This window comes from Phyllobates terribilis, unplaced genomic scaffold, assembly GCF_046119375.1.
Source record: "Phyllobates terribilis strain yellow unplaced genomic scaffold, ASM4611937v1 Scaffold_11__3_contigs__length_659146591, whole genome shotgun sequence".
Taxonomy (NCBI): Eukaryota; Metazoa; Chordata; class Amphibia; order Anura; family Dendrobatidae; genus Phyllobates; species Phyllobates terribilis.
Window position 1 is genome coordinate 646699575 of NW_027362771.1, and position 23597 is coordinate 646723171.

General features: G+C 53.7%; 1 protein-coding gene across 1 annotated transcript in view; it reads right to left on the minus strand.

Moving 5' to 3' along the window:
• Window positions 1-23597, minus strand: part of LOC141167170 (N-acetyllactosaminide beta-1,3-N-acetylglucosaminyltransferase 3-like) — a 130977-nt gene that overhangs the window by 88975 nt on the left and 18405 nt on the right. The window lies entirely within an intron of this gene.

Below are 23597 nucleotides of genomic sequence, written 5' to 3' on the forward strand. Positions count from 1 at the left end.
TCCAGGATTATTGCAGCAGATTTCGTTACAGCAGTGTTGGTGAGCTTCTGCCCCTTGTTTTTCTGTAACTCATGCAGTTTTGAAGCTCCACGTGGCAATGACCTCACACGCTATTTGGTCTATGAAACCAATTTCTCCAATATATTTGGGAAGGGCTATCTGCTTAAATCTATCATCTCTTATTGAACTCAACCTCAAATGAACCCTTTTTCCCTTTTTTGCAACTCCGTCTCTCATTTTTTTTTTTCTGATTGATTCATGATAAAACACGTGTGAACAGGTTTTCTTGCACTGTCTGAATTGCTACTACGAAATGGAACTGACGCGCCCCCGGGGCAATGGGGTACTCGGCAACCGGGCCTATGGATGCTGGGGGGGGGGTATGTCACAGCGGCTGGCCCGGTCCGTGGCCCAGGGCGTTCAAACAAAAAGGGGATTGGAACTTGGATAGAGATAAAAATAAAGTAAATAGTTTGTGACGCCACCTGTGGTACCTGGTAAGGTTTACCAGCGCTGCTGCAGACCTCCGCAGGGTGATGGGATGGCAGCTGGGATGTTTCTGCTCCCCACAGGTGGAGCGGGCCCCTGGGGCAGTGTGGAGTTTGATGGTGGGTGGTGATGCTGGGGCTTGTAGTGCAGGCGGGATGGCGCAGCAGGAGTAATTGACAGAGACAGGGGATTCGCTTCAATACCTTTACTGGTGCGGATGTCAGGTACGGTCCAGGGTACTCGGTAGGATGGGTGCACTTCAGGACTTCTCCCCAGTGAGCGGGTATAGGGCCTCCTGGTCCGTGTCTGCCTCTCTGTATGCTCCTGGCCAGCCTGCAACTGGGCCTAGCTTCTGTGTCATGTTGTTCCTTCACCTGTCGCTCGGTAGTAGGACCTTCTGCTGGCAACACTATCCCTGGACGCTGGGGAATTGTGGATCCTGGTCCTGTAATGGGTCTAGCTTCAGGTCTGCCAGGGACTTGTTGTCCTCCTGGAATGCCGGTGATCCCTACTGGGTATAAAGGGACCCTGTAGGCGCGGACCCGGGGTCCGGTTTGTATATCGGGGTGAGCCTATGATGCTCCTCTGCCCCCTTAACTCCTCTCTCCTCTTGCCGTCGGCCTCACTCGGGGCCCTCAGAACTCAGCAGCAGACGCGCTGCGTCTTCGCTGCTCTCAGCGTCAGCACGCTCTCAGACTCTCTCTCAGTCTGACTACTAACTGAACTGCCTGGCTCCACCCTCCATATAGGTGTTTGTATGTAATGAGGGTCTCTTGTGGAGGAGTCCGTCCATGCACCCTTGGTCCTATGGTACCTGTGCACAGCAGGGTGCCACAGAACAACACCTAGCAAAACTAGCACAGGGGTTTAATGATGCAAGCAGGGAAACACCTGATTCCTCTGACCTGAAGGAATGAATCCATCGATGTGAAAAACATTCGAGTCAAGAGGTACAGACCGTAAGTCGCTTACAAATGTCCTGAGGTTGAAAAAAGTACCCACTTATATATTATCTGAAGAATTTCTCATTTGTTGGAATGATATCCTTACAAAGCGTTCCCTGGAATTGATGGATTCATCCGGCAAGGGAAACAAGAAGGAAGTTTCCACACTAGACAAACTTCTCCATAGTGTCCTCATTTTGTCACCTACTATTTTTTCGGATGCGCAGACTGAGGTTCTGGCCTAGGGGCTTAATATTGTCACTAGCCAACCTCAATCTGTTCCACACTAATCAACATGCTAACCGGATCGCGCAGTTGCTGACGGTAAAGATGTAGCACCCTGAGGATTCGGCTGCTACAGGGGTATTGCACCTCAACCCAGAGGTGTGATATTCCACTCCCGGGTAAGGAAGGAGTGTGGAACTGAGCTCAGATAGACTGCATGCACTACATACATCCCATTCCAGAGGAGCAGGCCGACGGCACTCCCACTTAGAAATGTGCAGGTGCGACCGAGCCTGTTCCTGGCTGGAGTGGGAGGGGGGAGGAACATCCCATGTAGTGTAGGGGCAGATAGGGGGAGCAGTCTGGGTAGTGGTAGGAGCTCATTGGGTGCTGGTCACCTGAGCTCACACATAGAGGGATATATAAGGAGGGCACCAACTAGGATCAGGGTCAGACGCAGAGAGTAAGTCAGATGCAGAGGACAAGCCTGCAGAAAGAAACAACAGCCCTGGAGAGAGAGTGGAGTAAAGAAGGAGACCCAGAGGGGGACAAAGAAGGGACCCAAGAACCCAAATAAGAACACCGGGTGAGGAGTCAGCAGAAGGGTACCGGAACCCAAGCTGGTGGGGGTAAAGACATTCCCCAGCCAGAGACCGGAGACCGTGGGCAGAGTCTGTCACGGTCACCCACTACATTCACCCTGAAGGCACACCACATGGAGGGTCAGGGAACCTGAGGCCAAAGGTTGCCCAACAGAAGGCCCGAGGGAGCTGGATTTAGGTGAATCACTGGTGGGGACGGCTGAAGGAAGGACAGAGGGAGAGCTCAGGGCCACGCTCCGGACTTGTTTGGGGGTTGGCCGGATCCAGGACCTGGTGGACGCAGCACGGCTCGGGAGGTCACTTGGAGCTAGAGTGACCAGGAACATCTGCAGTAAGTAAAGACCCTTAACTGCACTACCCGAGTCTGTCATCATTACCGGCTGCACCGCACCACCACAACCCCCATCCTCTGCGCCTGTCCCCTCTGAGGCTATACCCCTCCCGTTGGGGGTTATCCCACCAAGCTGCGCATCCACCATCAGCCTCAGCGGACCCTGCTGCAGCGGCGGCCACAGTGACCGCATCACAACGGGTGGCGTAGTCGACACAACGAACTTTAATAACATCAGTAAAGACTGCCACATAACCCTGAGCTTGACGCCCTGGGCACGGGACCGGGTCACAGCCGCTCGGAGACTACAACCCCCCCCATCTGATCCGGTGCCGGGTATTCCCCTCAAAACGGAATATGTCCCAGGGGGCGCGTCAACTTTGGCGTAGTCGGCAGGATTACGTGCCCACAACACCCGGGTACTGCGTGCCTGAAGAAAAGTGCAAGTTTACCTCAGAAAGAAGACTCCTGCCGGTTCCGGAGGGTCCACGCCATCGGACTCCATCACCAGTCGTTTCCCGCCGATTGTCCGCCATTTCCAGCTTGTTCCCGCCATCTGCAGAGTTTCCCGCCACTGGGCGACGCTTCCCGCCAAAACCGCAGATTTCCCGCCTTGGAAGAGCAGTGGACGCCATTATGGGCGTGCCAAAGGAGGGCAAGAGGCCACATCCCATCGTGGGCCGGGACAGAAAATGGCGCCAAAAGTGGAAACCGCCCCCACCAACAGAGACTGTGATGCTGGAGGTGTCTGTCAGCGTGAAAGAACTACCCCTGGAGCTGACAGTCACCGAGTTGCCCCGGGACCGCCCTCGAAGTAGGAGGAGACGAAAGAAAAGAGAAAAGATGGGTGTCGCTTGGAGCAGTCTAGAACGAGCGCACCCGGAGGCGAGGTGTCCAGAGCGAGAGCACCCGGAGTCGAGGAGAGAAAGAGTAGACCCGGGAATGGAGCGGCAGCAGAGCAGCACCGGCCCGCTGGCCAGGAGCCTGCAGAAGGAAGAAGGAGGAGAGCAGAGCAGCACCGGCCCGCTGGCCAGGAGCCTGCCGGAAGAAGAGCAGAGCAGCACCGACCCGATGGTCAGGAGCCTGCTAGAGTCAACAACCCCGCTAGGCTTAGCGGAGATCCTGGCGCAGCTTCCCCGAGATCGGGAGTGCGCGCGGAGTGCCCTGGAGGGCCTCGCGGGAAGGATGGCCCGAGTGCAGAGGGAGATCCTGGCGGAGTGGGGCCGGGAGATGGCCCAGCAAGCTGGAATCCGCCCACGGAACCCGCTCCCTTGGAAGAAGACACCGACTACCTCTGCGGATGACGCGGGAGGACCCAAGGCCGGAGACGGCGCAGAAGAGGGAGCGAGACGTATGGCAGCAGGTAAGGGGGATGCCTATACCCCATACCGGAAGACCACCCACCTGCCCCAGCTCCCCGTCGCAGAGCCCGAAAGTCCCCCTGCCGTACCCGAGACCGCCATGACACCGCCACCGACTAGGCCCCGACCGGAAGCCGCCGTCGCGACCCCAGTGACGTCACGCGTCGTGACCCGGAGCGTGGCGCAGGAAGAAGAGCCTCCGGCCTGGTCACAGGGCCTAGCGTTTCCGGGCGCCGCATCCAAAGCAGAGCCATCTACCTCCGCGGAGCCTCCGGCCTGGTCGCAAGGCCAGGTAACCCAGGGCGCCGCCGTCCTAACGGTGCCCTTCACCTTCCAGGTGCCCCAGGCCTGGCCGCAAGGCCTGGGCAACCCGGGCGCCATCACCACCGCGCCCGCGCCCGTAATACCAAGGGTGCCACACCTGGGGGAGGACCTCTTCGGCCAGCTCACATGGTCGGACGGGCGGCCCTTCATCTGGCCCGAAGGGTACCCTGAGCTAGAGCGGCAGCAAAGACTAGGGCCCTTGTGTGAGCCCCTGATCCCGGCTCCAAAGCCCGTGACTCGGGTCTCGCCTCCACTCGAGGAAGCCCAGTTCGTGTGGGACCCCACGGGAGAAGATTTGATGGGGTTCACCGGAGAGACTCGGGCAGCTGCAGCAGAGCGTACCGAGTGTTGCCGTCAACAGCTGGCAGAGTTCAAGAGAGAGCGGGAGGAGAGGCGGGCCAGAGAGCAATGGGCCCGGACCCGCAGCGCGGAGCAAAAGAGCCGGACCAGAAGGGACCCCCGTGCAGCAGATCGTCCCCGTACCATCGGGACGGTAATAAAGTTTAATGCGCAGCATGGGTGGGGCTTCATAAAGGACCAGAACACCATGGGTGACGTCTTCGTTACCCGACGGGATGTCGAGTCTCACCTGCCAGAGGGTCACAAAGGCCGTGACCTCTACGTCGGTGACGAGGTAACGTTCACCCGGCACAAGTGTGCCAAGGGACCTTACGCCCTCCACGTGCATCGCCTGACAGAGGAGGAGTTGCGGTGTAGGGAGGAAGAGCCAGAAGACCCGGACGGGTTCAAGGCTAGGAGGTACTACGATTAAGAACAGTAGTAAAGAAAAACTGTATATAGTTACCCGTCGGGGTACACAAGAAACCGTGGCTGCTTTAAAGTTTAGTCCCCGTTGGGACCAGTGAACTGTTTACCTGTGTGACCCCTTCCAAACCAGGCTGAGGACTGTGAGCAGCCATCCCTTTCCCTTTACCTGGCCGGGGACTGAGAACGGCCAAAACTTCCCTGTACATAGTTGCGCTTCCTAAGGCGCCCCCTACCGGTTTTATATGAGAAACTGTTTTTCAAAAGACTGTCGCACTTTACCTGGTCACGAGTTGCACGGTGACCAGAGGAGGAAGAAAGAAAGAGACGACGAGAATGTTATGATGATGTTTATATGAAAAAGTTTATATGTATATAATATTTTATATGTTTTATATGTTTATAAAAAATTTGTATGTTTTGGTGTTTTATGTCTTGCAGCCCGAGGACGTGCTGTGATTTACCAGGGGGGAATGTAGCACCCTGAGGATTCGGCTGCTACAGGGGTATTGCACCTCAACCCAGAGGTGTGATATTCCACTCCCGGGTAAGGAAGGAGTGTGGAACTGAGCTCAGATAGACTGCATGCACTACATACATCCCATTCCAGAGGAGCAGGCCGACGGCACTCCCACTTAGAAATGTGCAGGTGCGACCGAGCCTGTTCCTGGCTGGAGTGGGAGGGGGGAGGAACATCCCATGTAGTGTAGGGGCAGATAGGGGGAGCAGTCTGGGTAGTGGTAGGAGCTCATTGGGTGCTGGTCACCTGAGCTCACACATAGAGGGATATATAAGGAGGGCACCAACTAGGATCAGGGTCAGACGCAGAGAGTAAGTCAGATGCAGAGGACAAGCCTGCAGAAAGAAACAACAGCCCTGGAGAGAGAGTGGAGTAAAGAAGGAGACCCAGAGGGGGACAAAGAAGGGACCCAAGAACCCAAATAAGAACACCGGGTGAGGAGTCAGCAGAAGGGTACCGGAACCCAAGCTGGTGGGGGTAAAGACATTCCCCAGCCAGAGACCGGAGACCGTGGGCAGAGTCTGTCACGGTCACCCACTACATTCACCCTGAAGGCACACCACATGGAGGGTCAGGGAACCTGAGGCCAAAGGTTGCCCAACAGAAGGCCCGAGGGAGCTGGATTTAGGTGAATCACTGGTGGGGACGGCTGAAGGAAGGACAGAGGGAGAGCTCAGGGCCACGCTCCGGACTTGTTTGGGGGTTGGCCGGATCCAGGACCTGGTGGACGCAGCACGGCTCGGGAGGTCACTTGGAGCTAGAGTGACCAGGAACATCTGCAGTAAGTAAAGACCCTTAACTGCACTACCCGAGTCTGTCATCATTACCGGCTGCACCGCACCACCACAACCCCCATCCTCTGCGCCTGTCCCCTCTGAGGCTATACCCCTCCCGTTGGGGGTTATCCCACCAAGCTGCGCATCCACCATCAGCCTCAGCGGACCCTGCTGCAGCGGCGGCCACAGTGACCGCATCACAACGGGTGGCGTAGTCGACACAACGAACTTTAATAACATCAGTAAAGACTGCCACATAACCCTGAGCTTGACGCCCTGGGCACGGGACCGGGTCACAGCCGCTCGGAGACTACAACCCCCCCCATCTGATCCGGTGCCGGGTATTCCCCTCAAAACGGAATATGTCCCAGGGGGCGCGTCAAAGAGACATTTTTGTAATGAATCCGCGCAATCTGTGAGGTTTTCCGATGCATCTTCCTCATCTCGTACTAATGAATTTTGTGACAAATTGTACGACAAGCAACACGCGTTGCGGTCTTTGCAACAATTGTATAATAAAGTGATAATTCATTTCCACGGTCTCTTTCTGATACTGTGGATGACTTTAAAAAACCGACCATTTATCCCTTACAATATAGAGTTCCAGCCCTGGGCCAGTTCCAGACTCTTTTCCCCATTTTTTTTTTCACGTTACACACACAAAGTTAAATGTATTTTATGCGGATTTTATGTGATACCAACCAAAGTAGCAAGTATTTGTGAAGTGTCAAACAGCATCATGAAAGCCAAGGAGCTCACCAGACAGGTCAGGGATAAAGTGGTGGGGAAGAGTAAAGCAGGGTTAGGTTACAAAAAATAGCCAAAACTCTGAACATCTCAAGGAGCACTGTCCAATCCATCATCCAAAAATGGAAGGAGTACGGCAGAACTGCAAACCTACCAAGACATGGCCATCCACTTAACCTGACATCCCAAGGAAGTAGAGCACTAATTACAGAAGCAGCCAAGAGGCCCATGGTCACTGAAGAGAAGCTGCAGAGATCCACAGCTCAGTGGGGAGAATCTGTCCACAACTATTAGTTGTATACTTAAAACATCTGCCCTTTATGGAAGAGTGGCAAGAAGACGACATTTATGAAAGCCATAAGAAGTCCCGTTTGCAGTTTGTAAAAATCCATGTAGGGGGCACAGCGAGGTTGTGGAAGAAGGGGCTCTGCTATCATGAGACTAAAGGAGAATTTTTTGGGTTAAATGCAAAACGCAATGTGTGGTGGAAAACTAAGTGCACGTCACCCTGAAAACAACATCCCACATGGTGGTTGCAGCATCTTGCTGTGGGGAGACATTTCTTCAGCAGGGGCAGGGAAGCTGGTCAGAGCTGATGGGAAGATGGCTGGAGCTAAATCTGATAGAGACTGCAGAAGACTTGAGACTGGGGCTTAGATTCACCTTCCAGCAGGACAACGACCCTCAACGTTTAGAACAGGAGACTCAAACATGCGGCCCAAGAGCCCCCGTGGTGATTGCAGCTCGGTCCTGTGGGCTGCCAAAGTCAGTGATTCTTTCCAATTGAATGTGCGTCCTTAAACGTACATTCATTTGTAAGGCATTGCGACGCAGACAGCATCTCTCTGCGCTGCAATACCAACATGAGCCACCGGTCAATTAGAGGCCTGCAGCTGACGTCGGCAAGCCGGCGCAGGCAGAGTGTGACATTACTCCCATGCACCGCCCAGGCTGCGGAGAAGAGTACAGGACACTGTTCACTGAGGGAGCGGAGGTCAGGTGTGAAGGATTTTTTTTTTTATTGCGTCTGTGAAGCGTGGCACAATTGGGGAAATTACTATATAAATAGGGAATAGATTGGGAACACTACTACAAGATGGGGACCAGGATGGGCACATTACTACAAGATGGGGACCAGGATGGGCACAATACTACAAGATGAGGACCAGGATGGGGCACAATACTACAAGATGAGGACCAGGATGGGGCACATTACTACAAGATGGGGACCAGGATGGGCACATTACTACAAGATGGGGACCAGGATGAGGCACATTACTACAAGATGAGGACCAGGATGAGGCACATTACTACAAGATGAGGACCAGGATGGGCCCATTACTACAAGATGGGGACCGGGATGGGCACATTACTACAAGATGGAGACCAGGATGGGGCACAATACTACAAGATGGGGACCAGGATGGGCACAATACTACAAGATGAGGACCAGGATGGGCACATTACTACAAGATGAGGACCAGGATGGGGCATTACTACAAGATGGGGACCGGGATGGGCACATTACTACAAGATGGAGACCAGGATGGGGCACAATACTACAAGATGGGGACCAGGATGAGGCACATTACTACAAGATGGGGACCAGGATGAGGCACATTACTACAAGATGAGGACCAGGATGGGCACATTACTACAAGATGGGAACCAGGATGGGGGCATTACTACAAGATGAGGACCAGGATGGGCACATTACTACAAGATGAGGACCAGGATGGGGCATTACTACAAGATGGGGACCAGGATGAGGCTCATTACTACAAGATGAGGACCAGGATGGGGCATTACTACAAGATGGGGACCAGGATGGGCACATTACTACAAGATGGGGACCAGGATGGGGCACATTACTACAAGATGGGGACCGGGATGGGGCACATTACTACAAGATGGGGACCGGGATGGGGCACATTACTACAAGATGGGGACCGGGATGGGGCACATTACTACAAGATGGGGACCGGGATGGGGCACATTACTACAAGATGGGGACCGGGATGGGCACATTACTACAAGATGGGGACCAGGATGGGGCACATTACTACAAGATGGGGACCAGGATGGGGCACATTACTACAAGATGGGGACCAGGATGGGCACATTATTACAAGATGGGGACCAGGATGGGGCACATTACTACAAGATGGGGACCAGGATGGGCACATTACTACAAGATGGGGACCAGGATGGGGCACATTACTACAAGATGGGGACCGGGATGGGCACATTACTACAAGATGGGGACCGGGATGGGGCACATTACTACAAGATGGGGACCAGGATGGGCACATTACTACAAGATGGGGACCAGGATGGGCACATTACTACAAGATGGGGACCAGGATGGGGCACATTACTACAAGATGGGGACCGGGATGGGCACATTACTACAAGATGGGGACCGGGATGGGGCATTACTACAAGATGAGGACCAGGATGGGCACATTACTACAAGATGGGGACCAGGATGGGGCACAATACTACAAGATGAGGACCAGGATGGGCACATTACTACAAGAAGAGCACCAGGATGGGCACATTACTACAAGAAGAGCACCAGGATGGGCACATTACTACAAGATGGGGACCAGGATGGGCACATTACTACAAGATGGGGACCAGGATGTGCACATTACTACAAGATGGGGACCAGGATGGGCACATTACTACAAGATGGGGACCAGGATGGGCACATTACTACAAGATGGGGACCAGGATGGGGGCATTACTACAAGATGGGGACCAGGATGGGCACATTACTACAAGATGGGGACCAGGATGGGCACATTACTACAAGATGGGGACCAGGATGGGGTCATTACTACAAGATGGGGACCAGGATGGGCACATTACTACAAGATGGGGACCAGGATGGGCACATTACTACAAGATGGGGACCAGGATGGGCACATTACTACAAGATGGGGACAAGGATGGGCACATTACTACAAGATGGGGACCAGGATGGGCACATTACTACAAGATGGGGACCAGGATGGGCACATTACTACAAGATGGGGACCAGGATGGGCACATTACTACAAGATGGGGACCAGGATGGGCACATTACTACAAGATGGGGACCAGGATGGGCACATTACTACAAGATGGGGACCAGGATGGGCACATTACTACAAGATGGGGACCAGGATGGGCACATTACTACAAGATGGGGACCAGGATGGGCTCAATACTACAAGATGGGTGTAGCATCGGCGTCTCTGCCCCGTTCTAGGCAGAGACGCCGTCCCTCTCACCTCCCCGCTCCTGGCGCGGCGTCCTCCAGCGCTGCTCTCCCCGCTGCTTCCGGCGCGCGCTCCTTACCCGGTAGTGTGCTTAGGGCGCGCGTGCGCGCGCTCCCCCTCTCTTAAAGGGACCGCGCGCGCCGTCCTAAGGAGTCCCCGGCCAATTGCCGGAGGACCTCCCATATAAAGGGCACCTCCTCCAAAATGGAGGTGCCCGAGCAATGTTGTTTGCACCTGTGTCTCACCTGTGCTTCAGCCCTCAGGTCCCGTTGCCAGTTACCTGCCAGTTACCTGCCAGATTCCTGCCAGCTTGCTGCCTTTGTCCTGCCTGATATCCAGTCACCTGCCTGCTAGCCTGAGGTCCGACGGTCTGCCTTCCAACTCCTGTCAGTCTGTCTATGGACCAGCTTGCCCACTCACCTGGGAGCGCACACCTGTTACCTGCCTGCTAGCCTACCTGGAGGCTCCGCCGTCACGTGCTGTGACCATCTGCCTTTTCAGAGACTCCTGCCCGCTCACCTGGGAGCGCCCACCTGTTACCTGCCTGCTAGCCTACCTGGAGGCTTCGCCGTCACGTGCTGTGACCACCTACCATTCCAGAGACTCTCGCTTGCTCACCTGGGAGCACACATCTACCATCTGCCTGCTAGCCTACCCGGAGGCTCTGCCATCACAGGTCGTACCTACCGTTCATCCAGAGACTGCCCCGGTCACTTGCCGTAACTCCCTGCCCGTTCTTCCAGAGACTGCCCCGGTCACTTGCCGTGACCTCCTGCCCGTTCTTCCAGAGACTGCCCCGGTCACTTGCCGTGACCTCCAGCCCGTCCACTCAGACTGTCCCGGTCACCTGCTGTGACTGCCTGCCCGTCATCCCTGATTGCCACCCGCTCCCTTACAAGGACCGCCCCCTTGTATAGTAGCTCAGAGGTTCCGCCTCCCAGACCCGTTACAGCTTGCTCGGGCCATGGAACCCGGTGGCACCCAAGCTCCCTCGCTCTCGGACCTGTGTCATGAACTGTCCCGCCAGAGGTCCCAACAGTAGTCCATCCTGGGTCACCTGCGGAATGTCAATTCTCGCCTGGACACTCTGACTGCTCCGCCAGCAACCTCCGCCAGCGCCATGATTCGCAATCCGACAGCTCCGCTGTCCACCAACACTATGGTATCCTACCCCGGACCCCGGCTTTCTGCACCTCCTCGCTTCGGAGGCGACTCCGCTCAGGCTCGGGGCTTCATAAATCAGTGCACCCTGCACTTTGAACTCCTGTCCCACCAGTTTAACTCCGACCGGGCCAAAATTGCCTTCATCATGTCCCATCTCACCGGAGAGGCTCTGGCCTGGCTAAATCCTCTATGGGAGAGAGGAGACCCCCTGGTGTCCAACTTGCCTGCCTTTCTCACGGCCTTCCGGAAAGTCTTCGACGAACCCGGACGGAAGACCTCATCCGCATCGTCACTGCTACGCCTCCGTCAGGGAAGCCTCACCGTGGGCCAATATGCCATACGGTTCCGTACCCTTGCCTCGGAGCTGGCCTGGGATAATGACGCTCTGGTTTCAGTCTTCTGGGAGGGTCTGTCCGGCCGTATTAAAGATGAACTTGCCGGTCGGGACATTCCTACCACCCTCGATGACCTGATAGCTCTTGCCACCCGGATTGACCTGCGGTTCCAGGAGCGTGCCAAAGAGGTCACCCGTGAGAGGAGGTTTCCACGCCTAGCTCCTACTTTTCAGCAACCCGTCACTCCCTCCGTCTCTCCTGAGCCTATGCAGGTCGACCAGACCAAGATGGTCGGTTCTCGCCAAGAATCTCGCCGAGCCGAGGGAAGCTATTTCTATTGTGGCAGTAAGAAGCACTTCATCCGTTCCTGCCCGGAAAAGCTGGGAAACGCCAGTGTCTAGGACCACTCGGAGAGGTCGTCCTAGACAAAAGTAAGTCCTCTCCGTCTCTGACCTTACCGGTCTCTATTGCTTGGGGAGAAAACCGTCTCTTTGAACTCGCCCATCTGGATTCTGGAGCTGCTGGAAACCTCATCGCCCAGTCTCTGGTAGAGAGATACCATATTCCCACCAAGTCCCTGGCGGAGCCATTGTCAGTTGCTTCCGTGGATGGAAGACTTCTCTCGGAGACCATCCTGCTCGTCACCGAACCTATAACCCTACAGGTGGGAATGCTGCACTCTGAGGAGATCTCATTCCATGTGCTGTCCGGACTTTCTCACTCCTTGTTGCTAGGTCTACCTTGGCTCCAGACACATGAACCCGTATTGAACTGGCGGTCCGGTGAAGTACTCCGATGGGGTCCTGACTGCCATAGGACCTGCCTGGTTCCGGTCCGTCCACTTCGCCCTCAGCCTACTCCAGCTAATTTACCTGGTCTCCCGGCTCCCTACTGGCCCTATGCGGACGTCTTCGGTAAGAAGGAAGCTGAGACGTTGCCGCCCCATAGGCCATACGATTGCCCGATCGACCTGGTACCTGGCACCACTCCTCCCCGTGGGCGTATCTACCAGTTATCTGCAGCCGAGACCCGAGCCATGTCTGAGTACATTGAAGAGAATCTGGCTAGGGGATTTATCCGAAAATCTACCTCCCCGGCTGGAGCCGGATTCTTCTTTGTCAAAAAGAAAGACGGCTCGCTACGTCCCTGTATTGACTACAGAGGACTCAATCTCATTACGGTAAAAAACAAAATATCCCCTGCCACTCATCTCCGAATTGTTTGACCGGCTCAAGGGCGCCAGGATCTTCTCCAAGCTGGATCTTCGAGGAGCGTATAATCTGGTCCGTATCCGTCAAGGAGACGAGTGGAAGACGGCATTCAATACCCGGGACGGTCACTACGAGTACCTTGTGATGCCCTTCGGTCTCTGTAATGCTCCCGCGGTCTTTCAGGAACTAGTCAATGACATCTTCCGTGACCTCCTGTACTCCTGCGTAGTGGTATACCTGGACGATATCTTGGTCTTCTCTCCGGATCTCCCCACACACCGGAGGGATGTTCGTCAGGTCCTGCTTAGGCTTCGGCAAAACCACCTTTACGCCAAATACGAGAAGTGCCTCTTCGATCAGACCTCCCTTCCGTTCTTGGGCTATGTCATCTCCCAAACAGGTCTGCAAATGGATCCCGAGAAGCTCTCTTCCGTTCTAAAATGGCCTCGTCCTGAAGGTTTGAAGGCGATACAGCGATTCCTGGGCTTCGCTAATTATTATCGTCTTTTCATCCCACACTTCTCGTCTCGGACTGCTCCCATATCTGCACTTACCCGTAAGGGGGCTAACCCCAGGATATGGTCGCCTGAAGCCGAGGAGGCCTTCCTTTCCCTAAAGAAAGCCTTCGCCTCTGCTCCCGTCCTGCACCGTCCGGACTGTAATAAACAATTCTACCTGGAGGTTGATGCTTCCTCCTCCGGAGCCGGAGCGGTGCTCACCCAGAAGTCTTCTACCGGGAGAATGGTAACGTGCGGCTTCTTCTCCAAAATCTTCTCCTCGTCGGAGCGCAACTACTACATTGGAGACCGGGAATTGCTAGCCATCAAATTGGCACTAGGAGAGTGGCGCTATCTGCTTGAAGGGGCTCTCTACCCGGTAATTATCTACACGGATCACAAAAACCTGGCATATCTCCAAAATGCCCAGAGGCTCAATCCTCGCCAGGCCCGGTGGTCGTTGTTTTTTGCCCGCTTCGACTTCACTCTTCATTTCCGTCCGGCGGACAAGAACGTCAAAGCTGATGCCTTGTCTCGGTCTTTCCTGTCCTCCGATCAAGAGGAGGAACCTACGCACATCATCGACTCCTCCAAGGTGATGAATGTGGCTCCCTTGGATCTAACTCGTCTTCCACCCGGTAAGACGTTCATAGCTGTGCCAGATCGGGAGAGGGTTCTTCGCTGGGGACATTCTTCTAAACTAGCTGGCCATGCTGGCCAAAAAAAGACCTTTCAACTTATTGCCCGGCATTACTGGTGGCCTACCCTACGTAAGGACGTGGTAGACTTCGTCGCGGCCTGTTCATCCTGTGCTCGTAACAAAGTTCCCCGACATCTACCTGCCGGCCATCTCCTGCCCCTTCCCGTACCTGCTGCTCCTTGGCAACACATCGCTATGGACTTTATCACCGACCTTCCAGTTTCTGCCGGTTGTACCGTCATTTGGGTTGTCGCTGACCGTTTTTCTAAGATGGCCCACTTCATTCCCCTGCCTGGTCTTCCGTCTGCACCCGAGTTGGCTAAAGACTTTATCCGCCACATCTTCCGTCTCCATTGTCTGCCCCTCCACATCGTGTCGGATCGTGGGGTTCAGTTCACCTCTCGTTTCTGGAGAGCCACTTGTAAGCTGCTGGACATTAGCCTGGATTTCTCCTCCGCTTACCACCCTCAGTCCAATGGTCAAGTGGAGCGGATCAATCAGATCTTGTCCAGCTACCTCCGGCACTTCGTGGATGCTCACCACTCGGACTGGGTGGATCTTCTACCGTGGGCCGAGTTCTCTTATAACAACCATGAGAGCGAGTCCTCTTCCAAATCCCCGTTCTTTATAGTTGGTGGCCAACATCCCCGGATTCCACTTCCTGTCTCCGTTTCTGTGGACAACCCTGCTGCGGAGTCTCTTGTCAGGGAATTTTCTACTATTTGGGAGAGCACCAGGTCCGCTCTTCTTCTCTCCTCTGAGCGGATGAAGAGATATGCTGATAAGAGACGTCTGGATCCGCCCCAATTCCGTCCGGGAGACAAGGTTTGGCTCTCATCCAAACATGTGCGGCTCAAAATACCCTCCTACAAGTTGGGTCCTCGATTCATCGGCCCCTTCGAAGTCCTCAGGCAAATTAACCCTGTGGCTTACAAATTAAAACTCCCGGCCACCCTACGGATCCCCAACTCCTTCCACGTATCTCTCCTCAAACCCGTTGTCTTTAACTCTTTTTCCAAAAATCCAGGTGCCCCTCCTGCTCCGGTTTCCGCTGATGACATCTTTGAGGTAGAGAGTATTCTGGCCTCCAAGAGGGTAAGAGGAAAAACCTTTTTTCTGGTAGATTGGAAGGGGTTTGGTCCTGAGGAGAGAACTTGGGAACCCAGGGAGAACATCAACGCCCCGCTTCTCCTTGAAAAATTTCTTTCTGGCCTAAAAAAGAGGGGGCCTAAAGGGGGGGGTACTGTAGCATCGGCGTCTCTGCCCCGTTCTAGGCAGAGACGCCGTCCCTCTCACCTCCCCGCTCCTGGCGCGGCATCCTCCAGCGCTGCTCTCCCTGCTGCTTCCGGCGCGCGCTCCTTCCCCGGCAGTGTGCTTAGGGCGTGCGCGCGCTCCCCCTCTCTTAAAGGGACCGCGCGCGCCGTCCTAAGGAGTCCCCGGCCAATTGCCGGAGGACCTCCCATATAAAGGGCACCTCCTCCAAAATGGAGGTGCCCGAGCAATGTTGTTTGCACCTGTGTCTCACCTGTGCTTCAGCCCTCAGGTCCCGTTGCCAGTTACCTGCCAGATTCCTGCCAGCTTGCTGCCTTTGTCCTGCCTGATATCCAGTCACCTGCCTGCTAGCCTGAGGTCCGACGGTCTGCCTTCCAACTCCTGTCAGTCTGTCTATGGACCAGCTTGCCCGCTCACCTGGGAGCGCACACCTGTTACCTGCCTGCTAGCCTACCTGGAGGCTCCGCCGTCACGTGCTGTGACCATCTGCCTTTTCAGAGACTCCTGCCCGCTCACCTGGGAGCGCCCACCTGTTACCTGCCTGCTAGCCTACCTGGAGGCTTCGCCGTCACGTGCTGTGACCACCTACCATTCCAGAGACTCTTGCTTGCTCACCTGGGAGCACACATCTACCATCTGCCTGCTAGCCTACCCGGAGGCTCTGCCATCACAGGTCGTACCTACCGTTCATCCAGAGACTGCCCCGGTCACTTGCCGTAACTCCCTGCCCGTTCTTCCAGAGACTGCCCCGGTCACTTGCCGTGACCTCCTGCCCGTTCTTCCAGAGACTGCCCCGGTCACTTGCCGTGACCTCCAGCCCGTCCACTCAGACTGTCCCGGTCACCTGCTGTGACTGCCTGCCCGTCATCCCTGATTGCCACCCGCTCCCTTACAAGGACCGCCCCCTTGTATAGTAGCTCAGAGGTTCCGCCTCCCAGACCCGTTACAATGGGGACCAGGATGGAGACATTACTACAAGATGAGGACCAGGATGGGCACATTACTACAAGATGGGGACCAGGATGGGCACATTACTACAAGATGAGGACCAGGATGGGCTCATTACTACAAGATGGGGACCAGGATGGGGACATTACTACAAGATGAGGACCAGGATGGGCACATTACTACAAGATGAGGACCAGGATGGGCACATTACTACAAGATGGGGACCAGGATAGACACATTATTATGAATAATATAGAATTTTGGATAACTAGAGGAGGAAGACATGTGAAGACTCAAACTTCAAGGTTAGATTTTAGAAAGGCAGATTTTAAGAGACTCAGAAAGAGAATAGGAGGGATCCAATGGCTGGATGTCCTTAAGGACAAAAATGTCCAGGAAGGATGGGAAATTTTTAAAAATGAGATTCTCAAAGCACAATCGTTAACAATCCCGAAAAGTAGGAAGAATGGGAAGCATTTAAGGAAACCAGGATGGATGAACACAGAACTTAAACACATGCTAAAAAGAAAGAAAGAAATGTTTATTAAATGGAAAGAGGGAGGCATATCTAAAGAAGATTATAATGCAGTCTGCAGATCCTGCAGGGCACGTATCAGGTTAGCTAAAGCTGACAATGAATTAAGGCTTGCAAGAGATGTCAAAAGCAATAAAAAAGGATTTTGGGGGTATGTCAAAAGTAAAAGAAAAGTCAAAGATGCTATAGGATTTTTACAGGATGAAAATGGAGAAATGGTAAGAGAGGATGTTGAGAAGGCCGAACTTTTTAATTCCTATTTTGCATCTGTTTTCTCTCAGAAAGAAAATGTAACATCAACTGATTTTCACTGTCCTTTTAAAGGAATAGAAGAATCCAAGTTATCTGTAAACAGAAAGATTGTGAGGGAATATTTAGCTAACATAAATGAGTTCAAGTCTCCAGGTCCAGATGAATTACACCCCAGAGTACTGAAGGAGATCGTAGAAGAAATTTTAGAACCACTCTCCATAATCTTTGAAAATTCTTGGAGAACAGGAGAAGTTCCAGAAGACTGGAGAAGAGCAAATGTTGTTCCTATCTTCAAAAAGGGGAAGAAGGTGGACCCAGGGAACTATAGGCCGGTGAGTCTGACTTCTATACCAGGAAAGATCTTTGAACAAATTATTAAACATCATGTATGTAAGTACCTGGATAAGAATGAAGTGATTAACCAGAGTCAGCATGGGTTTGTAACTAACAAGTCATGTCAGACTAACTTAATTTCCTTCTATGACAGAATCACTGACTGGGTGGATCAGGGAAATGCTGTAGATATAGTATATCTTGACTTCAGCAAAGCATTTGACAAAGTATCTCACACCATCCTTATTGAAAAAATGACCAAGTATGCAATGGACCAGGCAACTGTTAGGTGGATTCATAACTGGCTTAGTGATCGGACTCAAAGGGTGGTTGTAAATGGCTTCACATCCAGCTGGATGAATGTCTCAAGTGGGATACCACAGGGCTCTGTCCTGGGACCTGTATTGTTCAACATCTTCATCAATGATTTAGATGAAGGAATTGAGGGTAAACTGATTAAATTTGCTGATGACACAAAGCTAGGAGGGATAGCTAATACTAGAGAAGAGAGAGAGAGGATTCAAAAAGACCTAAATAAACTGGAGCAGTGGGCAGCAACCAACAGAATGGTTTTTAACAGGGAAAAATGCAAAGTACTACATCTGGGCAATAAAAATGAAAAAAGCATATACAGAATGGGAGGAATAGAGCCAAGCAACAGTACATGTGAAAAAGACTTAGGTATACTAATAGATCATAGACTGAACATGAGTCAACAGTGTGATGCAGCAGCAAAAAAGGCAAATACAATTCTGGGATGTATTAACAGAAGCATACAGTCTAGATCACGTGAAGTCATTATCGGTCTTTACTCCTCTTTGGTCAGACCTCATCTGGAATACTGTGTACAGTTTTGGGCACCACATTTTAAAAAAGACATAGACAAACTGGAACAAGTTCAGAGAAGAGCGACCAGAATGGTGACTGGTCTGCAAACCATGTCCTATGAGGAACGGTTGCAGGATTTGGGAATGTTTAGCTTGCAAAAAAGAAGACTGAGAGGAGACTTAATAGCTGTCTACAAATATGTCAAGGGCTGTCACATTGTAGAAGGATCATCTTTATTCTCATTTGCACAAAGAAAGACTAGAAGCAATGGGATGAAACTAAATGGGAGGAGACACAGATTAGATATTAGAAAAAACTTTTTGACAGTTAGGGTGATTAATGAGTGGAACAGGCTGCCACGAGAGGTGGTGAGTTCCCCTTCAATGGACGTCTTCAAACAGAGGCTGGACAGACATCTGTCTGAGATGATTTAGTGAATCCTGCTTTGAGCAGGGGGTTGGACCAGATGACCCAGGAGGTCCTTCCAACTCTAGCATTCTATGATTCTATTCTATGATTCTATGATTATTACAAGATGGGGACCAGGATGGGGCACATTACTACAAGAAGAGCACCAGGATGGGGCACAATACTACAAGATGAGGACCGGGATGGGGCACATTACTACAAGATGAGGACCGGGATGGGGCACAATACTACAAGATGAGGACCAGGATGGGGCACAATACTACAAGATGGGGACCAGGATGGGGCACAATACTACAAGATGGGGACCAGGATGGGGCACAATACTACAAGATGGGGACCAGGATGGGCACATTACTACAAGATGGGGACCAGGATGGGCACATTACTACAAGATGGGGACCAGGATGGGCACATTACTACAAGATGGGGACCAGGATGGGCACATTACTACAAGATGGGGACCAGGATGGGCTCAATACTACAAGATGGGGACCAGGATGGGCACATTACTACAAGATGGGGACCAGGATGGGCACATTACTACAAGATGGGGACCAGGATGGGCACATTACTACAAGATGGGGACCAGGATGGGCACATTACTACAAGATGAGGACCAGGATGGGCTCATTACTACAAGATGGGGACCAGGATGGGGACATTACTACAAGATGAGGACCAGGATGGGCTCATTACTACAAGATGGGGACCAGGATGGGCACATTACTACAAGATGAGGACCAGGATGGGCACATTACTACAAGATGAGGACCAGGATGGGCTCATTACTACAAGATGAGGACCAGGTTGGGCTCATTACTACAAGATGAGGACCAGGATGGGCACATTACTACAAGATGGGGACCAGGATGGGGACATTACTACAAGATGGGGACCAGGATGGGGACATTACTACAAGATGAGGACCAGGATGGGCACATTACTACAAGATGGGGACCAGGATGGGCACATTACTACAAGATGGGGACCAGGATGGGCACATTACTACAAGATGGGGACCAGGATGGGCACATTACTACAAGATGGGGACCAGGATGGGCACATTACTACAAGGTGGGGACCAGGATGGGCACATTACTACAAGATGGGGACCAGGATGAGGCTCATTACTACAAGATGGGGACCAGGATGGGGCATTACTACAAGATGGGGACCAGGATGAGGCTCACTACTACAAGATGGGCACATTACTACAAGATGGGGAGCAGGATGGGCTCATTACTACAAGATGGGGACCAGGATGAGGCTCATTACAACAAGATGGGGACCAGGATGGGGCATTACTACAAGATGGGGACCGGGATGGGCACATTACTACAAGATGGGGACCAGGATGGGCCCATTGCTACAAGATGGGGACCAGGATGGGCTATTACTACAAGATGGGGACCAGGATGGGGGCATTACTACAAGATGAGCACCAGGATGGGCACATTACTACAAGATGAGGACCAGGATGGGCTCATTACTACAAGATGGGGACCAGGATGGGGACATTACTACAAGATGGGGACCGGGATGGGCACATTACTACAAGATGGGGACCAGGATGGGCCAATTGCTACAAGATGGGGACCAGGATGGGCTATTACTACAAGATGGGGACCAGGATGGGGGTATTACTACAAGATGGGGACCAGGATGGGGGCATTGCTACAAGATGGGGACCAGGATGGGGGCATTACTACAAGATGAGGACCAGGATGGGGGCATTACTACAAGATGGGGACCAGGATGGGGGCATTACTACAAGATGGGGACCAGGATGGGGGCATTACTACAAGATGAGGACCAGGATGGGGGCATTACTACAAGATGGGGAACAGGATGGGGGCATCACTACAAGATGGGGAACAGGATGGGGGCATCACTACAAGATGGGGACCAGGATGGGGGCATTACTACAAGATGAGGACCAGGATGGGCACATTACTACAAGATGGGGACCAGGATGGGGGCATTACTGTAGCGCCGGCGTCCCTGCCCTCTGCTAGGCAGGGACGCTGTTCCCCTCACCCCTCTGCTCCGAGCCCGGCGTCCTCCTCCCGCTCTGCTGGCAGCGCGCGCACCTTCCCGGCCACTGTGCTTAGGGCGCGCGCGCTCCCTCCCTCCCTCTTAAAGGGGCCGCGCGCGCCGTCCTAAGGAGTCCCCGGCCAATGGCCGGAGGACTTCACCATATATAAGGCATCTCCTCCAAAATGGAGGTGCCCGAGCAATGTTGTTGCACTGTTCACTACTCTGCTTCAGCCCTCAGGTCCCGTTGCCAGTTACCTGCCAGTTACCTGCCAGAATCCTGTCAGTTTGCTGTCTGTTTCCTGCCTGACATTCCTCCTACCTGCTTGCTAGCCTGAGGTCCGACGGTCTGCCTTCCTACTCCTGTCAGTCTGTCTATGGACCAGCTTGCCCGCTCACCTGGGAGCGCACATCTGCTACCTGCCTGCTAGCCTACCTGGAGGCTCCGCCGTCACGTGCTGTGACCACCTGCCATTCCAGAGACTCCTGCCCGCTCACCTGGGAGCGCTCATCTGCTGCCTGTCTGTTGGCCTACCTGGAGGCTCCGCCGTCACATGCTGTGACCACCTGCTTATCCAGAGACTCTCGCTTGCTCACCTGGGAGCACACATCTACCACCTGCCTGCTAGCCTACCTGGAGGCTCCGCCGTCACGTGCTGTGACCACCTGCCATTCCAGAGACTCCTGCCCGCTCACCTGGGAGCGCTCATCTGCTGCCTGTCTGTTGGCCTACCTGGAGGCTCCGCCGTCACATGCTGTGACCACCTGCTTATCCAGAGACTCTCGCTTGCTCACCTGGGAGCACACATCTACCACCTGCCTGCTAGCCTACCTGGAGGCTCCGCCGTCACGTGCTGTGACCACCTGCCATTCCAGAGACTCCTGCCCGCTCACCTGGGAGCGCTCATCTGCTGCCTGTCTGTTGGCCTACCTGGAGGCTCCGCCGTCACATGCTGTGACCACCTGCTTATCCAGAGACTCTCGCTTGCTCACCTGGGAGCACACATCTACCATCCGCCTGCTAGCCTACCTGGAGGCTCAGCCATCACAGGTCGTACCTACCCTTTACCCAGAGACTGCCCCGGTCGCTTGCCGTGACCTCCTGCCCTTTCATCCAGAGACTGCCCCGGTCACTTGCCGTGTCCTCCTGCCCGTTCATCCAGAGACTACCCCGGTCACTTGCCGTGACCTCCAGCCCGTTCACCCAGAGACTGTCCCGGTCACCTGCTGTGACTGCCTGCCCGTCTTCCCTGGTCGCCACCCGCTCCCTTACAAGGACCGCCCCCTTGTATAGTAGCTCAGAGGTTACGCCTCCCAGACCCGTTACAGTTTGCTCGGGCCATGGAACCCGGTGGCACCCAAGCTCCCTCACTCTCGGACCTGTGTCATGAACTGTCCCGTCAGAGGTCCCAACAGGAGTCCATCCTGGGTCACCTGCGGAATGTCAATTCTCGCCTGGACACTCTGACTGCTCCACCAGCAACCACCGCCCGTGCCATGACTCGTAATCCGGCAGCTCCGCTGCCCACCAATACTATGGTATCCTACCCCGGCTGTCTGCACCTCCTCGCTTCGGAGGCGACTCCGCTCAGGCTCGGGGCTTTATAAATCAGTGCACCCTGCACTTTGAACTCCTGTCCCACCAGTTTAACTCCGACCGGACCAAAATTGCCTTCATCATGTCCCATCTCAACGGGGAGGCCCTGGCCTGGCTAAATCCTCTATGGGAGAGAGGAGACCCCCTGGTGTCCGACTTGCCTGCCTTTCTCACGGCTTTCCGGAAAGTCTTCGACGAACCTGGACGGAAGACCTCATCCGCATCATCTCTGCTACGCCTCCGTCAGGGAAGTCTCACCGTGGGCCAATATGCCATACGGTTCCGTACCCTTGCCTCGGAGCTGGCCTGGGATAACGACGCTCTGGTATCCGTCTTCTGGGAGGGTCTGTCCGGCCGTATTAAAGATGAACTTGCCGGTCGAGACATTCCTACCACTCTTGATGACCTAATAACTCTTGCCACCCGGATTGACCTACGGCTCCAGGAGCGTGCCAAAGAAGTCACCCGTGAGAGGAGGTTCCCACGTCTAGCTCCTACTTTTCAGAGATCCGTCACTCCCTCCGTTTCTCCCCAGGTACACTCTCCTGAACCTATGCAGGTCGACCAGACCAAGATGGTCAAAACCCGTCAGGACTTACGCCGTGCCGAGGGGAGCTGCTTCTACTGTGGCAGTAAGGAGCACCGGATCTGTACCTGCCCGGAGAGGTCGGGAAACGCCTGTGTCTAGGTTCGCTCAGAGAGGTCGACCTAGACAAGAATAAATCCTCTCCATCTCTGCTGCTGTCAGTCTCAATTATCTGCGGGGAGAATCGTTTTTTCGAACTAGCCCAACTTGACTCTGGAGCGGCCGGGAATCTTATTTCACAGGACCTGGTAGAAAAATACCGCATTCCCACCAAACCTCTGGCTATACCATTATCTGTCGCTGCTGTGGATGGGGGCCTCTTACCACGTCCCATCCAACTAATCACCGAATCCGTAACTCTGCAGGTGGGAATGCTGCATTCTGAGAGCATCTCTTTTCATGTTCTGCCTGGACTCTCTCACGCCCTCTTACTAGGTCTACCTTGGCTCCAGAGACATGCACCCGTGCTTGACTGGCAGACCGGAGAAGTCCTTCGCTGGGGACAGGACTGTCATAAGACTTGTTT